Source organism: Fukomys damarensis, unplaced genomic scaffold, assembly GCF_012274545.1.
Source record: "Fukomys damarensis isolate Sample0158 unplaced genomic scaffold, DMR_v1.0_HiC HiC_scaffold_16, whole genome shotgun sequence".
Lineage (NCBI taxonomy): Eukaryota > Metazoa > Chordata > Mammalia > Rodentia > Bathyergidae > Fukomys > Fukomys damarensis.
The window spans coordinates 19,101,417-19,123,722 of NW_022900928.1; the positions used below are offsets into that span (position 1 = coordinate 19,101,417).

The 22,306-nt window shown below is 34.9% G+C and overlaps 1 protein-coding gene and 1 pseudogene across 1 annotated transcript in view; one reads left to right on the forward strand and one right to left on the reverse strand.

Annotated features, from left to right (window-relative positions):
* Nucleotides 1–22,306, forward strand: part of Sbf2 (SET binding factor 2) — a 350,526-nt gene that overhangs the window by 17,742 nt on the left and 310,478 nt on the right. The window lies entirely within an intron of this gene.
* Nucleotides 12,675–13,558, reverse strand: LOC104856102 (annotated as a pseudogene).

A 22,306-nucleotide genomic window follows, 5' to 3' on the forward strand; every position in this document is an offset into this window, starting at 1 on the left:
GGCATTTATTGCTATAAATTTCCTTCTTACAATTGGTTTTACCGCATCTCATAAGTTTATGTATGTTGTGTTTTCATTGTCATTTGACCCAATTTGGTAATGTCATGTTTCCTTTTAAATCTTTTTTCCACTTTCTTTGACGTCTTGCTTTGCTGTCTTCTCATTTGAAGAACCAGTCCTTACTGATTGGATTGCCTTTGGGGAGAAACAGCTTCACTAATTATCCAGGATAGGGATTTAGAGGGACCTCTGGTATCTTTTCTATAGATGTTTCTATGCCATCCATCTTGTTTTTTCTTGAGGCAGATTTACGATTCTGTGCCCTATTTTGGTCTCATGACGATAGTCTGAGTTCTGAGGATCTCCTGTTTATTTTCTTTAGAGTAGTGCCCCTTATAGTGCCCACTGCTGAGTCAGTGGAGTCGAGTCAACTGACCATGTTTGGGCTGAGATTATCTGCAAAGCCTCACACATACTCTCTGGGGAGTACATGTAGGGAGGCAAGCAGTGAGGTGTAGGAGACATTCATGGTCCAGATGGGGAGAGGTAAACCAGTCAGATGTCCAGTATGGCCATAGATGAGCTTTCAATGGAGTCCATGCTATGGTTAATAGGATGTGGGCCTTTTGTTGAGTTTCAGATTCTGAGGGCTACAATCTCTGCCTTTCTTTTCTATTTTCATCTTCTCCTAGCTACTCAGCTGTGCTTTCCCCTTCAGTATTTTTTTGCGGGGATGAGAAAATAGTGGGCTCCTTGGGGAGCATCCTGCATAACTGAGAATCTAGTTGCCCATTCACTGTGCTGACACTGTTCCCTCTTGGAAAATTATGGGCTGAAGATAGCTCTCTTGCCATTAAGCTGTGCCACCTTGGGGAGGGGTGATGCAGGGAAAGTAAAACATTTTACCTCTCCAATATCCTTGGGATTTTTTTTTTCCCCAGCTGTGTGGTGGAGTTCTTCACTGGACTTCTGGACTCCTACAAAGGTATTCTCAGGGCTGGGGATTTAGCTCAGGGGTTCTGCTCTCTCAAGCACAAGGACCTAAGTTCGATCACCAGTAAACCCCCCCCCCACCACCAAAGGTATTATCATCTCTGGCTGATTGTAAAAATTTATGCACTGTGGGGAGATGATGGTAGAAAATTCATATTTCATTATCTTGCACTTTTTGACTTCATTTACTTTAAAACTTCTCTAAGATACACTTTTCCTATAAGACATTATATAATTGAGCTTTTTTTGTACTGGGGATTGAATATATAATTGAGGTTTTAAAAACTAAAGTGAGAACCTTACTAAGCACTCATAATTTAAGTTCTTAATTCTGCTTTTCTTAGCTGTTTTAATTTTCCTTTCCATTGGTACAAAAAGAAGAAAATTTCCAAAGAAAGAAGGAAATTTCCAGAAAGAGCTCAAAAAGCACATAAACTTTCCCTGTTATTCCTGCTTTTCAGCATTCTTGTATATTACACATTATATGCGGAATTGACTTATATGCCTATAAGAAAAGTTTTGACAAGGGAAAGTCAGTATGAGATATGAGAAGATAATTTAAGTAAGCTTTGTTTACAAACAGCTGATGATGTCAGATAAAGGAATTTGTGGATTTTTTTGTTTTAAAATATGGCTGTTTTTACAAATGGAGTAGAGTTACAATTATGGATGAGTGGTGGTTTGTAGTTATACTTCAAGAACCTCTATTTAAGGGCTAGGGGATATGGCTCAGTGTAGAGCACTTGCCTAGTATATGTGAGGCTTTAGGTTTGTGCCCTAGCCCTGCAAAACAAAACAAAACTGCCTTTATCTGTGATAATTTTTAGACTTGTTATAGTATATCTTCAAAATTTTAAGATACCATGGAGAAATACTGTTTTTGGTGAGAAGTAATGTTAAATATTAAAAAGCTAACTTTCCTATTAAATGAAGTTTACCATTAGTTTGATTTTTCTTTTCTTTCTTTTTTAAATTTTGACATTTGAAGGTTTTTATTTTTTATTTTTTGTACAGGGGATGAACTTGGGTCCTTGCACTTGCAAAGCAGGTACTGGAACACTGAATTAAATTCCCAGACCTGAAGGGTGAATACTAGGTAGAAATGGGTTTTATCTTTCCAGCTGATGCTAAGTAAATGATCTGATTAACTGGACTAGTTGGATCTTTTAAAAGATATAGCAGTATAAAGTGCTTGGTAATTTTCCCTATTTGTAACTATTTTGTAATGTAAAAATATTAGTAGGCATGAAAAAATAAAATTATGAAGATATTTTGAAAGTTACTGTATTTAGAATAAGATGAAATTGAAAAATATTAGAAGTATGAAAGTTTGTTATATAAGTCTGTATAAGTTAACTATATAAATGCATAACTACACATAAATTAATAATATATAACTACATTTATGTATCTACATATATATCTGGGAAAATTTAACATTAGAATATATGGAGTTGCTAGTCTATAAATATAAATATAAAAAGTATTATTTTTGGCCTTGTCCTTAAGTCCTTGTAAAAAGCAAATATATAGAAACATCATTTGAGTGTTCTGTTTCAGCTTTACTTGAAACGAATGCTTTTTATACTTTCACACTATCAAAGGTCATTTATTTCATCTTTTTAAAATTTATCTTGGCAGAATAGCACTGTTACAAAATTTAGTGACTCTAGAAATGACTTATACATTTTTCATACATTTAAATATTCTGAGGGAAAATAAAGTGTGGATTAATTATGGCCAATGTATAAAATAAATCCCAAGAAATAATGAAAGGAGTACTGAGTTATAAGCTATTAGCAGGAACTGTGTTTGCCTAGAATTTATTTTTCATGGGAACATAGTGTAGCTCACTGCAAGTAATGTATCTGTTCATTACAAGTAAAACATGAACCTGTGCTGGGTGTGGTGGTGCATACCTGTAATCTCAGCACTTGGGAGGCTGAGGCCGGAGGAACACCATGGGTTCTGAGCTACCCTGGGTTACATAGTGAGTTCAAGGCTAGCCTGAATTACGTAGTGAGACCCCCTGTCCTAAGAAAACAAAAACAAAAAACATAAGCCTTGTAGTTACAGTTTAACACAAAAGGAGACTATATAAAGAACATTCCATTTTCAGTAATGAAATAAGTTGCCAGAATTTTGTGATTTTAATGGAGTCAGAATTTGAATAATGTCCAATTCTTTCAACTTAGATTAGTTCCTGGATTTAGTTTATAATAGGCTATATTGTAGGGGAAGTGAATTGGAAAGAGATCAACCTTCACTGGCACCACAACCTAGCCTTGAACAGTTTCAATCCCTGATTAGATTAAAGTGATCAGTTATTTCTAGGGCTATGTTAGAGTAGCTGCTGGCTAAAAGAAGACATGAATTCACTTTGGATAAAGAGGAACATATAGTGTTCAGAATTTGGTCAAAAGTAATGAGACATTCCATGAGACAATATAATATGACTAAAAAAACAGAAATAATAATATAAACACTCACATAGGGTTTAGTATTTTGTCAGATAATTGGAAACTTACTTTTTTCTTTGTTGTTGCTGTTTGTGTGTGGGGGGGTAGTGGAGATTAAACTCAGGGCCTTCCCCTGAGCTAATGCCAAAACCTTTACAGTATTTTGTTTTCAGAATATTTGAGACAGGGTGTTGCTAAGTTGGGCTTGAATTTGTGATCCTCCTGCCTCAGGCTCCAGAATAGCTAGGATCAAAAATGGGTAACACTCCAATGAGATAAAAATTAGAAACTTACAATTTATAAAACTAAATCAAATTTAAGAACTGGAAAAAATACAGTAACTGAAATTAGTAATTCCAAAGATTGTCTTAGAAGTGTAGTAAGCTTTGTTGAAGAAAGAATCAGTGATCTAAACTAAGGAGAAAATATCCAAATTATTTCATGGGGATCAAAAAAGAGAAGGAAACATAGAGTAGATAAAACAAACCTCTATGTAAAATATACTGAGAAGTCTCCAAACACTGCTGGAACTGATGAGTTCTGTGAAGTTGGAGGATACAATATAAATATGTGAAAATGTAATTTTTGTACATATTAGCACTGAAGTATTACAATTCAAATTCAATAAAATTCAAAAAACAATTTGAAGAGAACAAAGTTGGAAAACTTACACAAGTTTATTTGCAAAATCATTATAAAGCTGCTGTTTAAAGTTATTAGCATTGCACATAGTTCTCAGAAATAGAATTCCTTGCTCAGTTTTTACAAAATTGTGAGGTAAATCGGTGACTGAATTTGATTGGGCTATAAAAAAAATGAACTGCAAAAAGAATTTGAAAATATAATTTATTGACTGCTAGCTATAAAATTGTTTCAGTTTAGTAAAGAAGATATATAATATTGCAGCAATGAGGATTGGTTGAAAAATGAAGTTAAATCATGCACATAGTGACAATAGATGGATCTAAATATGAAAGGAGGAGGGTGCTGGGGATTTAACTCAGTGGCATCACACTTGCCTGCCTTGCAAGTGCAAGGTCATGAGTTGATCACTGTACCAAAAGAAAAGAAAAGAAAAAAAAAGAAAAAGGAGAAATTGAAATACCCCCTACTGAGGTTCGAAGTTAGGACCTTGAGCTTGCAAGGCTGGTGCAGCACCACTGAACTAGGTCTCTGGCCCTTCTAATTTTTGAGGGTTTTAAAAAATATTATCTTTAAAAATAGAAATTTCTGTTCTGGGAATTTAGCTCAATGGCACTGAGCCTGCCTTGCAAGTGCAAGGTCCTGAGTTCCTTCTGCCATACTAGGGGGGAAAAAATAGACATTTCTTTTGTGGTATACAGAGCTGCATAGTCCATAATTTAATATTTAATACTCCAATTAAATTATAATAAAACAATAGAATGAATATTCAGCAAATAATCACATTTCTTTTAAACAATATAAACATTTGTCATTGTGATAAAATAATATACATTTATGCTTTAAGTTAAAATTAAAATGTCAGAAGTGTTTATCATTTTTTATGATTCCCTGGTTTAGCCAGCTTATTGTTGAACCAATTTTCTGTTGTGTACTTTGTAATCTATATAGAATTGTATCAGTGGGTATTGTTTTTATACATAAGAAGATAAACTCTATGAAACAACAATGTTTGGATACTACTTTACTATTTTCCAAGAGGTTTTTGATGTGGCATTCCTTTAACTTTTATCAACATTGGGAGGAGAGTAATTTTAGTCAAAGATGTCAATTAATAAGTGAAATCTTATGGTCTTTCCACCTAATACATGGAAAAAGAAGGATCTAGATGGACAGCTAAGAGAGTAAAAAAATGTCAGGGGATTTTCAGTTCATCATGAGAGAAACTTTGCAGAACTTGATTACTTGAACTATACATAGACATTTTTAGAGGTCTAAAGTATGGTGTGTGTATATAATATACATAGCGGAATATAGACGTTTTCAAATGTTACTGAGTCTTTGAAGGTAACAATCATGTATTTCAGAATATAATATTTAATGATAACATATAAATAATTGTTTCCCTCTAAGGGCAGTACATGTAAACCTTTAGTTAGAATGTAGGAGTAACCCTTTAGTTATCTAGGAATCTTAGAAGAAATGCTGACTGGTTTTTATAATTGAATTCACTCTCACTCCAGAAGGTTTAAATAATGCATGATTATCAATTTAATACATCAAGTAATTGCCCTATTCTGCCTTTATCCTTATTTGATCACTTAACATCTCTTTCATGCCTATTCTTGTTTTTATGTAGCAATTTACCTTTTTATACAGACTCAGAAACACACACACACACACACACACCCTAAATATCTCCATCTCAGAACTGCTGTACTTGAACAGTGTACTTGAACAGTTTTCAGGTGTTTAAATGTGAACTGTTTTATCCATGTGCAACATGGGGAACATTTATTTAAGTTTCAACTGAAATACATGATTAGTTATTTCTAGGTGAAACATTTCTTCTCAAGCAGCTTGAAAACTATCCTTTTCAGTCTGTTTATATTCAAAAAATATATATTGTTATTTGAACAAGATTAAAAAAGAAACATTATTCTTTGAAACAGATTTTAAAATGTTTTAGCCAATTTAAAAAATGTTGAAACATTAAATTACCAGATTACATCTAAGTAACCCCACTTCATCAATAATCCTATTGTCCAGAAATAACTAATCTTAAGCTATTGATCTTGGCGCTGGAGATTTAGCTTAGTGGCACCATGCGTGCCTTGTAAGCGCAAGGTCCTGAGTTTGATCCCTGCTACAGAAAAAAAAAACCCCATTGATCTTGTTCTTCTATGTTGATAATTTGGCCAGAGAATGAAAATGATATTCGGCCCCTGAAAAGTCACTAAGAGTTTTCTGTCATAACTTTAAGTCAGTTGTGCCAGTATGCATTACTCTTAAAGAATGGTTATTAAGTATTTGATTTACAATGCTTTAAGCCTATATGATAATACCAGAATTATAATATAAATGCAGACTAGAATAACTAAATGACCTATTAAATGTATTTGGTATTACTCACTTATATGCTGAAGGGAGTCAACTTGTAATGATAGTTTTGGTTTTATTCTAGATAAGAGTGCAGTTTTTATTCAAGGATGAGAACAAGGCAGAAAGTGAATTATTTTTTGTAACCATTTTCTCTTTTCTATGGCAAACTGTTATACCATATTTCTTGGTCTATTTTATATTGTTATAACAATATAAAGGAGGCTCTCTGTATTTTATAAAGAAAAATGGTTTATTTTTGTTTTGTTTTATATTTGAGATGGAGTCTCATTATGTTGCCCAGGGTAGTGTCTTAACTCCTGGGTTTAAGTGATCCTCTGGCTTCAGCTTCTCAAATGTTGGGACTACCAGTGAATGCCAATGTGTTCCCTTCAAGGTTTAGTTAGATTTATGGTTTGGGAGCCTAAAAAATCCAAGCTTGGATTATCACGTCTGATAATCACAGTGAGGAGACTATGGTAGGAGCCAGCAGTACATGTGGAAGAAACCAAAGACATGGAGTGTCCTCGATTTATAACCTGATCTAAGGGCAGCTAATCCAGCTTAATACCTTCTGAGGACAATGTCCCCAGTAACCTAATCCATTCCCATTGGGCCCTACCACTTAAAGATTTTACCACTTCTCAATACTGTTAGATTGGGGATCAGGTTTCCAGCACATGGACCTTTATGGGGAGGGGAACACACCACATCCAGACCGTAACAACTTTCTCTTCCATTAGTTGCGATCATGTTACTAGTTGTTAGAAATGGAAGATAGATGAAAATAATGGACATGATTGAGTGTCTTCTGTTCTCTGACTTTCTAAAGGTCGATATCTCTTCTCTGTCTTCTCATGGTGTGTGTTTTATCTGGGGGTATATGGGACAGATATCTTGTATTTTTAGGGCATAGGTTTAGGAACACAAGAAAAGCTGTATTTAAATCTGATAAGGAAGCCAACTGTGTTTGAACTGGAGATTCTAGATTTTTGTTCTATTCAAGACCTTACAGAAGGTCTTAGAGTACTTCCCATATCTAGGAAGAAGAATAAAAAATGAGTAAAGAATTGTGGCAAGAATAAGTTAGGTTTTAGTTAGATTTTCTGTTTGCTTTTCTTGGGCGTGTGTGTGTGTGTGTGTGTGTGTGTGTGTGTGTGAGAGAGAGAGAGATCATGTGACAGCTCAGGTGAGATCATGTGACTTTTTTGTCAATGGAATATGAGTAGAAATCATTTTAAGGCAAAGGCAGGGTATGCTTTCTTTTTTTCCTTTCTGTGATGTCTCTGATGTCTTTCTATGATGTTTTCTATGAGGTTTTCTAGATCTCACAGGATTTTTGGAACCTGATTCTCTAAATGAACATATGCAAAGTGTATTTTCTCTACTCTGAACCCCATGAATTATTATTAAACAAATATGAGACTTTCATTATACAAAGGTACTGAGATTTGAGCTACTTATTGTAACAGTAAACTTACATTATTTTATATAGGAAAATATGTAGTGCATTTTATATTAATATGTAAATTGATATTTTATATTAATATTTTTGTGCTTTTTAGGAAATAGCATTCTCACTTACTTAGTATGCTTAGACAGCATAGTAAGAATTCAGTATATTGTCATCTTTTTTTATCCCCTTACAATTACTCTCTGGAAGTAAATGTTTTTAGCCCTATTTTAGAGATACAGCTGGGCATGGTAGTGTACGCCTGTAATCCCAGAACTCGGGAAGGTGAGGCAGGAATATTGCCATGAGTTCAAGGCCAGACTGGGCTACATAGTGAGAGGGAGAGAGGGAGAAAAAAGGAGTGTGGTGGGGAGACATGAAATTTAGAACATTTCTGGCTATCTTGTTTTAGTAACGATTTATTGAGTTCTTAGTATAATTATTTAATTTCATTCTGTTAGACTAGTGTTGTAGGAAGCAAAAACAGTTTGCTTCATTCATTGTTATTGTTATATAGTTTGTGGTAGTTGTGGAATAAATATTGAACACATTCATCAGTGGCATTGGCATAGATCACTATGCTAGGTGCTGTAAATGGATATACAGAATTTTAAGCCCCCCTCTCTAGAAATTACCAATCAAATGAAAGGTTATATTAATGAGAGCAACTAGAAAATACTGAGAGTAAATTGGGAGAAGGTATGTCTGCCTGGGAGGAATTTGTGAAGACTTTTTCTTGGAGATATAACAGCATGGTTGTGAGGTAGGTTGTGGCGATTTTAAAAATGTACCTAAGTTCTTTGACACTTTTTTTCAATCAAGGTACATACCTATTTCTTCTCTCCTTGAATCTGGGTGATCTCATAATTAATTGGAACAAAGGAAAGTGTACTTCTGAGGCTAATTCATAAATAGTGATCCAGCTCTTAGACCAATGGTAGCAAACCTATGGCACATGTGCTGCAGAAGGCTGTTCTTCTTATTGAAAGCTCCAAAAGGTTTGCCATCCCTACAGACTATTTAAATCCTTAAGCCATAATATAAAAAGTCTAACTTTTCTGCAGCCACCCTCCTTTGAGAAAATCAAGCAATGCAGAGAGCCTCAGGGTTGGCCCTTGAGTTGACAGTCATAACCTTTGAGGCTCCTAGTCCAAGTGTCAGGCATGTGAGTGAACAAGCCTTCAGATGATTCAAGTCCCCAGGTGTGGACTTATCTCGAGTTTCTAAATTATTGTAGCAGAAGCCCAGACATGGTAGAGCAAAGATGCCTTTTTTCTGCTGTCTGAATTCCTAATCCATGAACATAGTAAAGAGGTACTTAAGCTACACTATATCAGAAAGAGAAGATGTTTATAATGCTTTAGCAAAAGTCCTGAGTAGGATGTTAACTTGTTTGATGGTACTGTAATTTTTTTTCTTTTTCTTTTCTTTTTTTCCAGTACCGGGGATCGGACTCAGGACCTTGTACTTAAAAGGCAGGCATAGTGCCACTGAGCTAACTCCCTGGTCCTATATTTATTTTCTATTTGGGAGAACTTTATGTTATAACAGAAGAGAAGCCTGCAAAGGCTAGGGTCCAATTGTTTATAACGCTTTATATTTCATTAGTAGATTTAATTGTATCTTTTTTCTATTTGCCATGAGAACGTAAAGATTCTGTTGAGTGTAGAAGAACAAATATAAATGGCTATAGATCTTTATGTACTTTTCCCCTTTTTTGTATGGTTCCAACTTCCTAGAAAGGTGTTCAAATTGTTTTTTTTGCTTGTATATATTTACTCTGGAAACATTTATTACACATGTATTTTCTGCAAGGATATGTTTCTTGTGAAGTGAGTCCAGTCTTGTATTCATTTCACATTGTAAGAGGACATGACAACATAGTTCTCTTAAATATTGAAAAACACAAAGCCAAACTATATTTCTAAATTTATAGCTGGTATGGAAATTAATTTACAACTAAATGGTATAATCAGTTTTCTTTCTGCAACACTTTGTTATAGAATTGATTTTCTGTATTCAGTCTTTTGCTGAGAAGTCTCTAAAATGTTCAGAAATACTGTAGTTCATATCTGTGACACAGTTTACCCTTTTGCTAATGATAACTTCAGTATTTGCTTCCTTTTCAGAATTTCAGTATTTGAAATTAATCTATGCTGAAATATATATGAATGATGTTTTAAGGAAAGACTCAGAGTTGCCGGCTTAAAAGCTTAAAGAGGGTGATAACACTTACTTTTATTCTTACTAACCTGAATATTAACATCTAATGTTCTAAGTCAGATTTGAACACCTTGAGGCTCAGAATCTCTATGGCATAGTTTCTTCTTTTTTTTTTAATGGCATGGTTTCTTTTTCAAAAAAGATATAGGGATGGGAAATGAGCACATGAAAAGATTTTCACCATTAGGGTAATACACATTGAGACCCCAGTAAGTTGTTACTGCATACATATTTATGTTGGCAAGGATGTGGAGGTACTCAGACTTTGCTGCTAGGGGTATAAAACAGTATAGTGACTCTTGAAGACTCTTGGCAGTTTCTTAAAATAGATGTTGCCAATTTGTTGTACCAAACTGGGTCATTTTTCCCTCTCAGAATTATGGAACCAATAATAAGCATGGATACCAACTGAGCAGTGAAGACTTTTATTCTTGGCCAAGAATAGAAGTAACAGATTAACTTGCATATCAACCTCACCTCCCATTAGGAGACTAGAGATTATAGATATGGGCTAGGGTAAAAGAAATGAGAGGGAGGGATAGGCAAATAAAAGGGAGGAATATTCAGGTCTTCCTGGCAATGGGCAGAAGGATTTTCTGGGGATTTATTTGAGTTCCACCTCTTTTTGTTCCTTTTATGGTTCCTTTCCAGTTGTCATCATGGCAGTTGTCACCTGTCATGCTGAGGTAGGTGTCATTTAGCATGCAGATGGGATTATAAGGAAGTTGAAGGTTGTCTGGCAGTCACTCTGGCAGCCAATTAGATCCAACCAGCTTTGGCTAGCCCACTTGCCAAGGAACTCCTGGCCTACAGGCATTCAATCCTCAAAAGATAAACAAGATTAGGATAGGGTAGAATTCAACTAGGTTAAGTAGGCAGGACAAGATTAGAGCAGGATAACATATATTTAACTCTGTGACCCAGCAGTCGTAGTCCTGGGCTTTTCTTCTACAGAAATTAAAACTTATTTCTACATAGAAACCTGTACATGATTTTATTTTCAATGGCCCAAAACTGGAGGCAACCTAAAGGTCTTGCAGTAGTTTGGTAAAACAAACTGTGGTACAGATTGAACTACAGCATACCACATAGCAATACAAAATAATGAACTATTGATACACTCAAGAATTTGGATGGATATCAAGGACACTATTTTGAGTGAAAAAAGCCATTTTCAATAAAGCACCTTCTGTATATTTATAAAAGAAAGCAACAAAATATTAAGTTGTCAACAAATCATTGGCTGTCAGGGGACTGTGGTGGGGAAAGGAGTTGGTTCAAACTATAAAAGTACAACATGTAGGAGACTTTTACAGTGATAGAATGCTTATGTATCATATTTTTTTATTTTGATACTGATTACACAAATATATACATGTGGTAAAATGACAAATATAAACACATTATACCAATATAAATTTTGTTCTTTTGATATTGTATAATAGTGATATAAAAAGTAACCAGTGAGGGGAGCTGAGTGAAGGAAAAGGGGTCTCTAAGTTGATAAGATTCTATAATTCAAAATAATAAATTCAAAATATTATTTTACCAGAAGTATATTGAAACTTAAGAATATTTATATTTTTTCTAGTTACTTTTTACAAAGATTACATAAGCTGTCTAGGTTTTAAAAAAAGCAGTAAGCATAGTTAATACTCATACGATAATTTTTGGAAAAGTCATTTTGGTATATTTCCCAGGAAATTAGAAATTAAATAATTCTTATGTCTGGGTACAAGTCATTTTGAAAGTTAAGTGGCTTGCATTTAATTGCTTTCAAGAAAATTAAAGGAAGATCTAGTTAGGTTGTGAGTACCTGCCTTACTCAATTTAATTTCCTGGTTTCCTCAGTGCTTAAGCACAGTGCATGGCTATGTATTTAATAAATAGCTGTTGATTCTTTTGAAGAGAGAAGTTGCGTATAGATTACAATAAAATAGTTTTGAGCCTTATCTCCAAGAAAATGGTAGCTGAGGAGCAAGAGTATTTCATGGGAAAACATGACTGTTTTAACCTGTAGTAAACTTGTTTGGATACTATCTGCATTGGTCCAGGTAGAAAGGAATTCCTGTTTTGTTAGCTCAATCACATTAGGTAAGAAAGCAAGCAGGAAAATAAACATTTATTCATATAAAATAATAAGCAAGTATGGTTTGAAAGATAACACAGCTATTTCCCCTACATGTTTTAAACCAATGAAATGTTTACAATTCTCTACACTCGTTACCTTTTGTTTTGTTGTGTTTTCTCCTGCAGATTGATTTTCAGAAGTTAATAAAACTGCTAAAATAGAACATTTAAAAATCTTTCATTCTAAACAACAGTGTTATAATTTCATTTAATGCCATAGTCATCAAGGTCTTTAACCAGTATGTGATGTGAAACTACAGATTGTTTCTTTTTTCCTCACAGATTTGGGTAACTTTATTTGCATTTTATGATGATTTCTTAAGGCCTGTATCCAAAGGAACCATTTAAAAAGCTCTGAGGAATGGCAATTCAGGTGTCTGTGACAATTTTGTTAAAAAAAAAAAAAAAGCTTATATTTCTGAATGAGCAAGATTCACTTTTGTAAATAGAGGATCTGCTTCTTCATGATCTTCAGATCTCATAACCACAAGAGAAGACGCTGTGTATCTGCTTAGCTTCTGTTCATTCATAAACTCCAAGTCACCGTAGATACCCAGTTTCTCAGAAGGAACTACTGCTCCACAGCTGTAGCAACAAACAGCTGTACAAAGAATCCAGAGCAATACCATCATCGAGAGGATGAGAGTCATGGTTAGAATCCACCCAGAGTTCACAGAGAGGCATCTTAAAAATCCATCACTTTTTCCATCTTTAAGATGGTTCCTATATGCTTGTGAGCTTCTCATTTGCAAATAGGACATTTTGCTTAGAGACAATTCTCTCAAATTTGTAGGCCCCTGTTCCAACTGTGATGCATACTGAATTTCTTGCTTAGACTGGAATATGACTCCGCTTGGAGATAGAAATTCCAAGGAGAGGTGATGAAGCTCTGCAGAGCCCATCTTGTCGCAATGGACCACACCAGTGTCAGAGGGAAGAGCAGATGCATTTTTGGCATTAGGGACATGAGTTGTTCTTGTCTCAATTCATCAAATGGCAGCTGACTCTGGCAACCAAAATGGCAAGCATATTGCCCATCAGATTGGGATAAGCTTCTGTGCATGCAGATTCACACACCCATTTGGTCTGATTTAAGTCAGTTCCATCATCCACAAACTGACAAATTGAAAACAGCATGCAACCTCTCTGACATGTCTACCACTCCTCTCCCTTGGGGTAGGTGTCCCAGGGCTAGGTCAACTGACAGGTCCGGTGGCAAGATGAGGTATTGGCCAAAACTGAGGCTACCTTTTGGCTGAGGCAGTCCCCATAGCCTCCAGCCAGGGCCATGGGGCTGGGGATTTAGCTCAGTGGTGCTGCCTCCTGCCTCACAAGCTGAAGGTCCAGAGTTTGATCCCTATGGGCGGGGGAGGGAGGAGAAGAGAGAGAAAGGGAGGGAGGGAGGGAAGAGAAGAGAGGGAGAGAGGGAGGGAGGGAGGAGAAGAGAAGAGACAGAGAGAGAAAAAGTAGCAGCGGCAGGAGCCCCAGCTGGGCCCAGACTCAGAGACCCCTCCACGCCGCCATCTTGTTCCCTCTGGGGCTCGGCTTGTTGCTGTTCTTTTCAGGTTTCACCTCCTTCCAGGGCCAGATTCTTTCTGTGGCTTGTATTCTTGCAACTGGAATGTGTTTTAGAAGATAGGTGGGGCCTAAAACAGATTGGTATTCTGTAGTGACCTTTGTAAAAATGCAGCCTGTGCTTTTAGAGTGCAAGAAGGGAAAATCAATCGTTTTCCCCTTTCTTCTTTTCTTTCCCCCGTCTCTGTCTCTGTCTGTCTTTTTTTGCTATGTCTTTTTCCGCCTCCCTGCCTCCCCGCTTCTCTCCCCTCTTCCTTCGCTCTCCCCTCCTCTCCCCTCCCCTTTTCTCTTTCTTTTTCTTTCTGTACTACAGATTGAATACATGGTAGGCAAGTGCCCCACCTTCTGGGCTACATCCACGACCCTTTTTATTTTTTATGTTGAGATAGGATCTTGCTAAGTTCCCTGGGCAGGCTTTAAACTTGATTCTTCTGCCTTAGCCTCTTGAGTAGAGGCTGGGACTACATACATGTATCACTGGGTCCAGCTGACAATGAAATTCAAGAAAACTTGAGCAAACTGAGGACTATGGCTGAAGTTTAAATAGCTGTTATTAACCAAGTGGTCAAGCACCTGCTACTATGCAATGGGAAAGTCACTTCACCTCTAGGGTATGCTTTCTAAAATCTCTGAGCCTGGCATGGTGGCGCATGCCTATAATCCCAGCACTTCGGAGGCTGAGGCAGGAGGATCGCTGTGAGTTTGAGACCAGCCTGGGCTACATAGTGAGTTCCAGGTCAGTCTCAAGCACAAAGTGAGACCCTGTCTCAAAAAACCAAAAATAAATAAATAAATAAATAAAATCTCTGAGAACAAGGCTGCTTAATAAGAACCCATCACATAAACCCACATTTTGGGATAATGTGCAAAATTTCTGATCAGTTCTTTTAAAAATTGTCAAATTATGAGGGGAAAAAAGGAGAAAAATTGAAAAAATTGTCAGAACAGGAGACTAAAGAGCTATGACACTGGGCTAAATACTGGAACAGAAGAAAGGATACTAGTAAAATAAAAAACAAAACAAAATAAAAAACAAAACCCTGGAGAAATCTAGACAGAATCTGTAGCTTAATGCTAATATTTTACCAATATTAGCTTATCAATTTAGACAAATGTACCAAATCTATAGAAGATGTTAATGTTACAGAAAACAGAGTGAATACAGGAACTCTATTGTATTTATAATCTCATAAATTAAAATTATTCTGTTAAATATATAAATAAAAGAGTTGTAAAGATCTCAAAAAATAGGCAGCATGCTCATGTGATTTTTATCTGTACTTTTGAGTGTAGCTTACTAACAAGGAATAAATAATATGTATGTAGGAATGAAAGACTGACTTAAATTACTGTGCTTATTGAAACTTCTATGTCTCCATCTTCAACCCTAATGTAAATGTGTTTGTTGTATATTAGAAAATCACTTCATTGAATTTTCTAGAATTGTATGTAAAAAATGACAATGTCTAATAATAGTGAAAAATGGTTCTATGAGAAAAAATGAAGTACCTTTTAATAAAGATTTATGATATCTGATTTTATTCCTTTCCCATTTATTTGACCCAGTAGTGGTATGCCACATAATTGAAGGTGTTGTATAAGTGAGATGTCATGATTAAAATATTTAAAAGCTATTTAAGACCTGCTCTTGAGTTCTAGCTCCTTACTCTAAAATGCATAAGAAATATAATTTATTCTGCAAGTCTACAAGTATTTGGTTTGTATGAAAATATATTGTTATATTAGTGCTGATTGTTTTTGTTTAATAAAATGTCAACTTTAGACTGTGTGTGGTAACACACACCTGTAATTCTAGTACTTGGGAGACTAAGGCGGGAGGATTGCTGCAAGTTATAGTCCAGCATGAGCCACACAGTTAGTTTAAAGCCAGCCTGAACTATATAGCAAGACTCTGTCTCAAAAAATAAAACAAAAAAAAATTTTATAAAATTTAGGTGAAATAGGGGGTTGATTGTTAGTCATCTTTAAAATTGGCTCTGAGTACAGTCCCTGCCTTGTACCTAAAAAAGGCTTTCTTGTCTTCCTTCTCATTACCCTGAGGGGAAAAGTATCTTTTCTTATCTGAGCAGTGTTAGGACTTTATATGTAAATATTTCTAGGAGGAATCAGAAATTTTTTCAAATTCTTATTAAACCCCCCTTTTTTGGGGGAGTATCAGGGATTGAACTCAGGACCTTGAGCTTGTAAGTCAGGCAGCAGCACCACTGAGCTAAATCCCAAACCCTATTAAAACCTTTCTTAACAGAATTAAATTGAAAGATTTGATTAACAGATTGAAAGAATAGGGGAGATTTCAAAGTAGGAAGCAGGTTGAGGCTGAGGTGGAAGAAGAAAACCAATCTTAGCTGAAGATTTTGTCTTTTGATTGTATTTCAGCTATTACTTCTATATGCATAATATATTATCTTCACTTATGAGTGTGATCCCATATCTTTTACTACATGATATTATTTGGATGTTATATAGCATCATTAATCATTAGAGAAATACAAGCTAAAAGCATACTGTAATACTACTTCACAAGACACATTTGGACCTGTGCTTATTGCATTGCAGCATTATTTATAATTGCCAAGATGTGGAAACAACCCAGATGTGTACCAGTGAATGAGTGGATAATGAAAATATGGTATATACGTATAGTGAAATGTTTTTCTACTTTAAAAATGAAAGAAACCTTTTCTTAGCACATGAGTATAAAATGATTATTGTGGGAAGTTGGTCCATGTATATGACACATCTTTCTTTTATTCATCCCCTACCTCTCCCATCCATTGCTGCTCCTTCCATTGCTTGGTTTCCTAAAAAAGGAAGGAAATCTTGATTTACTGTAGCAAGGGCCAACTCTGAGATATGTTATGGCTTGTGTCTTTGTGTCCCCCCAAAGCCTCATGCAGTCGTAGGTGGAGCTTTTTCTCAAATTGATTCTTGGTGCAGTGCTAGGATTGAGGGTGTGAGTGCTACCTGCCCTAAGTAATCTGCGTAAGGTAAAAAGGGCAGAAAGATACTGTTGACCCCTTCTCTTTCCCATGTTGCTTTTGCTGTCTTCCACCACCATGAACAGTTGCCCCTCTGCCATGTGCCACCCTGCCTTGGAGCCAGCTGATGGTGGACTGAAAACTCTACAAGCTGAGCTGAATAAATTTTTCCTCCTTTAACTTTGGATATTTTGTCTTGGCCACAGGAAAGCTAACTAAGACAGGCCATTATGTGAAATCAGGCAATCACAAAAAGACAAGTACTGAAAGATTTTACTTATAAGAGGTTAGTCAAACTCATGGAAACAGAAAGTAGAATGGGGGTTGCTAGAGGCTTTTAATTTAAAATTGAAGACATTTGTAAAAACAAATTTTTTTGTTTGTTTGTTACCAGGGATTGAATTCTGGTCCTTGCACTTGCAAGGCAGGTGGCAGAACCACTGAGCTAAATCCCTGGTCCTGTAAAAACAAATTTATAGGTTTTCTTATGAATAGTTTTCACCACTGCCAGATATCTGCCTCACAAGAGGAGGGGCCTAAATTCAATTCCTGGTACCAAAAAATTTTTTTTTTAATTTATTTTTAACTTTGTAGAGGCATACATATACTTGAGTGAGCATTTATGTAAGTTAAATGTTTGCTTTATTTGAAAGATTGTTCATTTTAACTGTAATTGTGCCTTTCCATATTCCTCTATCATTTTGACTGTATAGATCTCCAAATTCTTTATTTTTATAAATGAAATTGGTCTTTGCTTGTTTGTTTGGCTTTTTTCGGGGAGGGGTATTGGTATCGAACTCAGGTCCTTGTGCTTACAAGGTAGGCGGTGGAACCACTGAGGGATGTCTCCGGCCCTTTTAGTTTGTTCTTTATACAGGTTGAATATGTTATATCAAGAATACTTGAAACCAGAAGAGTTTCAGATTTCAGAGTTTTTCAAATTTTAGAATATTTGCATAGATTTTACTGGCTGGGTATACCTAGTCCAAAAACTCAAAATCCAAAATGCTTCAAAAATATATTTTGAGTTTTGCATTTTCAGATTAGGAATGTTCAACCTGTGGTAATATTTACACATGGAAACCATAAATGGTAAATATATTCTACGTAGAAGACAAGAGGAGCAGGGAAGACGGAGACAATTTTTATTATGTAAAGTTTCAGGACATATGGTGCAAGTCAGGACTTAGACAAAGGTGATACTTACTTGGTAAAATACATTAATTAAAATACAACTATTTCAATTTCTTTTTTGGAGGGGGAGTACCAGGGATTGAACTCAGGACCTTGCACTTGTGTGAGGCAGGTGGCAGCACCACTGAGCTACCACTGAGCTAAATTCCTGGCCCTTAATTTCTTTTTCTTTTTCTTTTTTTTTTTTTTAAGAATAGAGAATATTTTATCAAGGAAATCCATGATTTCTTTTCTTTTTTATTGAGTTTATTGGTACAATCTAGGTCTACAATACAGTTACATTCATTACTGAGATCCTGTACTTTCACATGACAGGTCTTGGTTCTCATTTTTTCCCCTTGTCCCTGCCCTCCCTTCAATCCCTCCTCCCCTCCCCATTAACAAACTCTTTATTTCCATTTTTTCATTTTCTCATATTTTTTCTTTTCCCTATTTCCTTGCCCCTACCCTTCCCCCTTTCCCTACACCTTTACCCCTTTTTTTTCCCACTTCACACTCTTACCCATCCCATTAGGATCTTGTGTACTATTACAGTTTTTCACACCAGAGAAACTATTCAGTATTTACACATGTGACTTATTTCGCTTAAGAGTATATCCTCAATATGTGGCCCTTAATTTCTTAATCTAGAATTTCTACCTTAAATGTATGAACACACAAAAATACTTTCAAAATTGTTTAGCCTCAAGTATTGCAAAATATCTACTGGCAGGATATGAACTTGGAAGAGCAGACTGTTCTTTTTTTAGTAGCCTTTTTCCTCCAGATGTGATTTTAACAGAGGAAGATCCTCCCCATCCCCCACCTCCAGTGCTCCAGCAGGTACTCAGCAGTAGACAGAAGTCATTTGTTAACCTGACTCTGGAATTTAGGTATAGAAATAGTACAACTTTTTAATAATGTTTTAGTGCTTTTATAAAATATCTCTATGGAAATTTTAGAAATCAATTTGAACTGTTCAATTATGCTGTTTTTTTTTCTTTTAAATTGAATTTATTGGTACATTCTAGGTAGACAGCACAGTTACATTCATTACTGGGATCTTGTACCTTTACATGCCAGGTCTCGTTCTCATTTTTCCCCTTGTTCCATTCCCTATCCTTCTCACTGTCCCTACAGCTTTGGTCCTTTTCTTCCTATTTCATGTTGCTAATTGTCCCTTTAGGATCTTGAGTACTATTTTAGTTTTTCACACCAGAGAAACTATTTGGTATTTGCAGTTATGCTGATTTTTATTTGGGGGAGAGCAGATAATTTTATTTTAAAATTGGAAATAAGAAAGTGATGGCAACATTTCTTTTATCTTATTATCATATATTAAAAAGACAGGATATGTGGTATAACCAAATATTTATTAAAGAATTGAAGAAAATTCTTTGTAAATATTTTATCCCTACATATGTTAGAATATATACTTTTTGACACTTTGTGATTACACTTTAAGTTTTTTTTTTTTTTACACTTTAAGGTTTGATTAAAAAATTAGAACTGGACTGCGGATTTAGCTCAGTGGTTCTGCTGTCTGCCTCGCAAGTGCAAGGTTCCGAGTTTGATCCCCGTTACAAAAAAAAAAAAAAAAATCACAAAACTAAGACTTGTTAGGCTAAATTAAGTAATATTTCTTTTTAAGTTTTTTATAAACATTAGTGTCTTGTTGAAGGGTAATTTGACCCAGATTTACCTACATGTGTGTATGCTTCTAAGCCTTGTCTTGCCTGACACTTGCCTTTTGAACTTTTACTTTATTGTACTTTAGTCCCTGTTGTAATCTGGAATGCAAAAAGAACTTTTGGGAAGAACATAAGTCTTACTTTAAAAATGTACATATAGGAATAGAGTCATCAGTCAATGACTAAGGATAGCTGAACTCAATGTGCTGATGTTCAATTTAATTGATGTTTAAATGTCATGTCTTTCAGTAAGTTGAACATTTGGCATTCAATATCTTACATTGTGGGTGAGGTGAAAGGAAAGGTGAATTCTAAGAATGAATTAAGGCAGGAACTAAAGGAGGCTTTGTTTGTTTCTTTAACTTGTTTTTATAATAAGATCAGTTGTTTCAGTGAATAACCAAGTTGTAATGACATGAGGAATTGCACATTGCTTGTGAGATGCAGAATGACATTATAAAAACTGCCAAAATTCTTTTCATTTATCATGAATTCCAGAAGGAGAACTTTTGACCAGAATTATCACATTCTTTTTGTGTGTGTATGTGTGTTTTTAAACTAAACACTCTTTATTCTTTAGGGAATACAGCATTCCAGTTTTACTTCAAATCCTCAATGGAATCATTTTGCATACTTATAATCGGGAAAAAAATGTGTAAATAGCACCCAAGAGAGACTCGGTAGGCTGTTTTACCAAGCTTAAATACATCTTTGTGTTTCTAACTCCCTCCTTCCCATGACCACACCTAATGTGCATTGGAACTTCACCTCAAAATTCATAAGCTTTTAGTCTAATGAAGAAAGGTATGTCAGCGGGTAAAATACAAGAAATAGAAAACTGTAATGGGCCTTGTTTATAATTTTAATTTTTCTATTAAGCTGAAAAGCAAATTGAACATGGGGTTTGACAGGTATCAATACTATGATGATAAAAGATCATTAAACTATAGTTATTTTTGTTTTGTTTTGGTTTTTATTCTGAGGATGGAACTTGGGTCCTGTGCTTACGAGGCAGCGGGTCGAACCACTGAGCTAAATCCTTAGCTCACTAAACTGTACTTTTGAACTACTTAGTTATTTGGTCTGAGCTATACCCCCAATCCTAAAGGTACTCTTCTTTCTAATAAAACTTTTCTAATGTAGAAGAGATATATTTTCCATATTCTCAAAGCTTTTAAGATTTATTAAGAGAGAACAATAGTTTTGAAAGAAATAGGTACCATTGGTAACTTACATAACAATATTTCTAGTCATAATAGCAACTCAAAAATGAAGTAGATTAAAAACTTGAATTGGGTTTGAAGGGTAGTTAGGATTTTTTCACTAGGAAGAGACCTGGGAGTTGAATATACTAAAAATTCCATCGTTGTAAGAAAAATTGTAGTAATTGAGTTGTAAGAAAAATGGGGACTTGCTTAAAGAAACTGATCTGACTAAAGCTGAGAACTAAGTAGGAGAGAAGTGAGGAAAAAATGGGACTTAAAATCATATCAGTTAATGAAGCCAGATAATGAGAAGCCCTGAAAGTTGTATAGGAGTTTTTATTTGAAGTAGGAGGCAATCAGAAGCCATTAAAGATTCTTGAATAAGGAAATAACAGGGCAAAAGCAATGTTTTAGACAATTAGTGCTTTTGAGGGCAAGTTTGGAAGAGTATCTTGAATTCTTCCTGATGCATGAATTCTTTCCTAGCATTGTAATTCGTCAACCAATTCTTAAAAGATTTCACATTTTCTATGTTTTTTATTTAATTGTCCTACCTGGTATACAACAGTCAACTTTATTTGTATATTCTTTCTGTTTTAGGGTAATATTACTCTGTGTATAATCTTTTAAAAAATCAACAACCAGGAGTTAAATGAATTAAAACCCATTCATAGTTGACATTACAAATGCAGATACTTTAACCAAATTAATGTTCAGATGAACAGGTAGCTTATGCACACAGTTGTGTTTGTAGTGGTGTCATAACTTTACATGATCACAAGGTTTCTTTTAATATAAATTAGAAAATCCATCCTGATTGTAGAAACCTCTAGTGAGTGAAAGATAGGTTTTAGAATTAAGGCTATATCATGTCTTCAAAATGACTTCAGCAGTACTATATGTGTCTAGTAGGAGTTTTAATTAGTATTATATTACTACTTATTTCATTAGTAAAATAAGAAGTGTTACCTGATCTAATGCCCAAAATAGGAAACAAAGCAAATAGTTACCAATAAAAGAAAATCAAATATGTGTACTCCTCATGAACAATTAGTGAAAATGTAGTTTATTTTTGTGTATGAAGAAGACCTATTAGTTTTGGATTTCAGATCTATCTTTATGTCTAAAATGGGGTAGTAAACCCTGTCTTTCTTCTTATGATGGCTATGAAGAACAAGACATTGGGTTTTAAATTTACTTAAAGGTTTATGTAAACTGTCATTTCCCAAACATATATATATATATAAATCTATATTATCATGTAGTATATAATATATATTATAATCTATATTATATATGCTACAAAATATAATATATAGTGTATATATTATATTATTATATACCATATATACTTATTTATATGTATGTAATATATTTATATAAT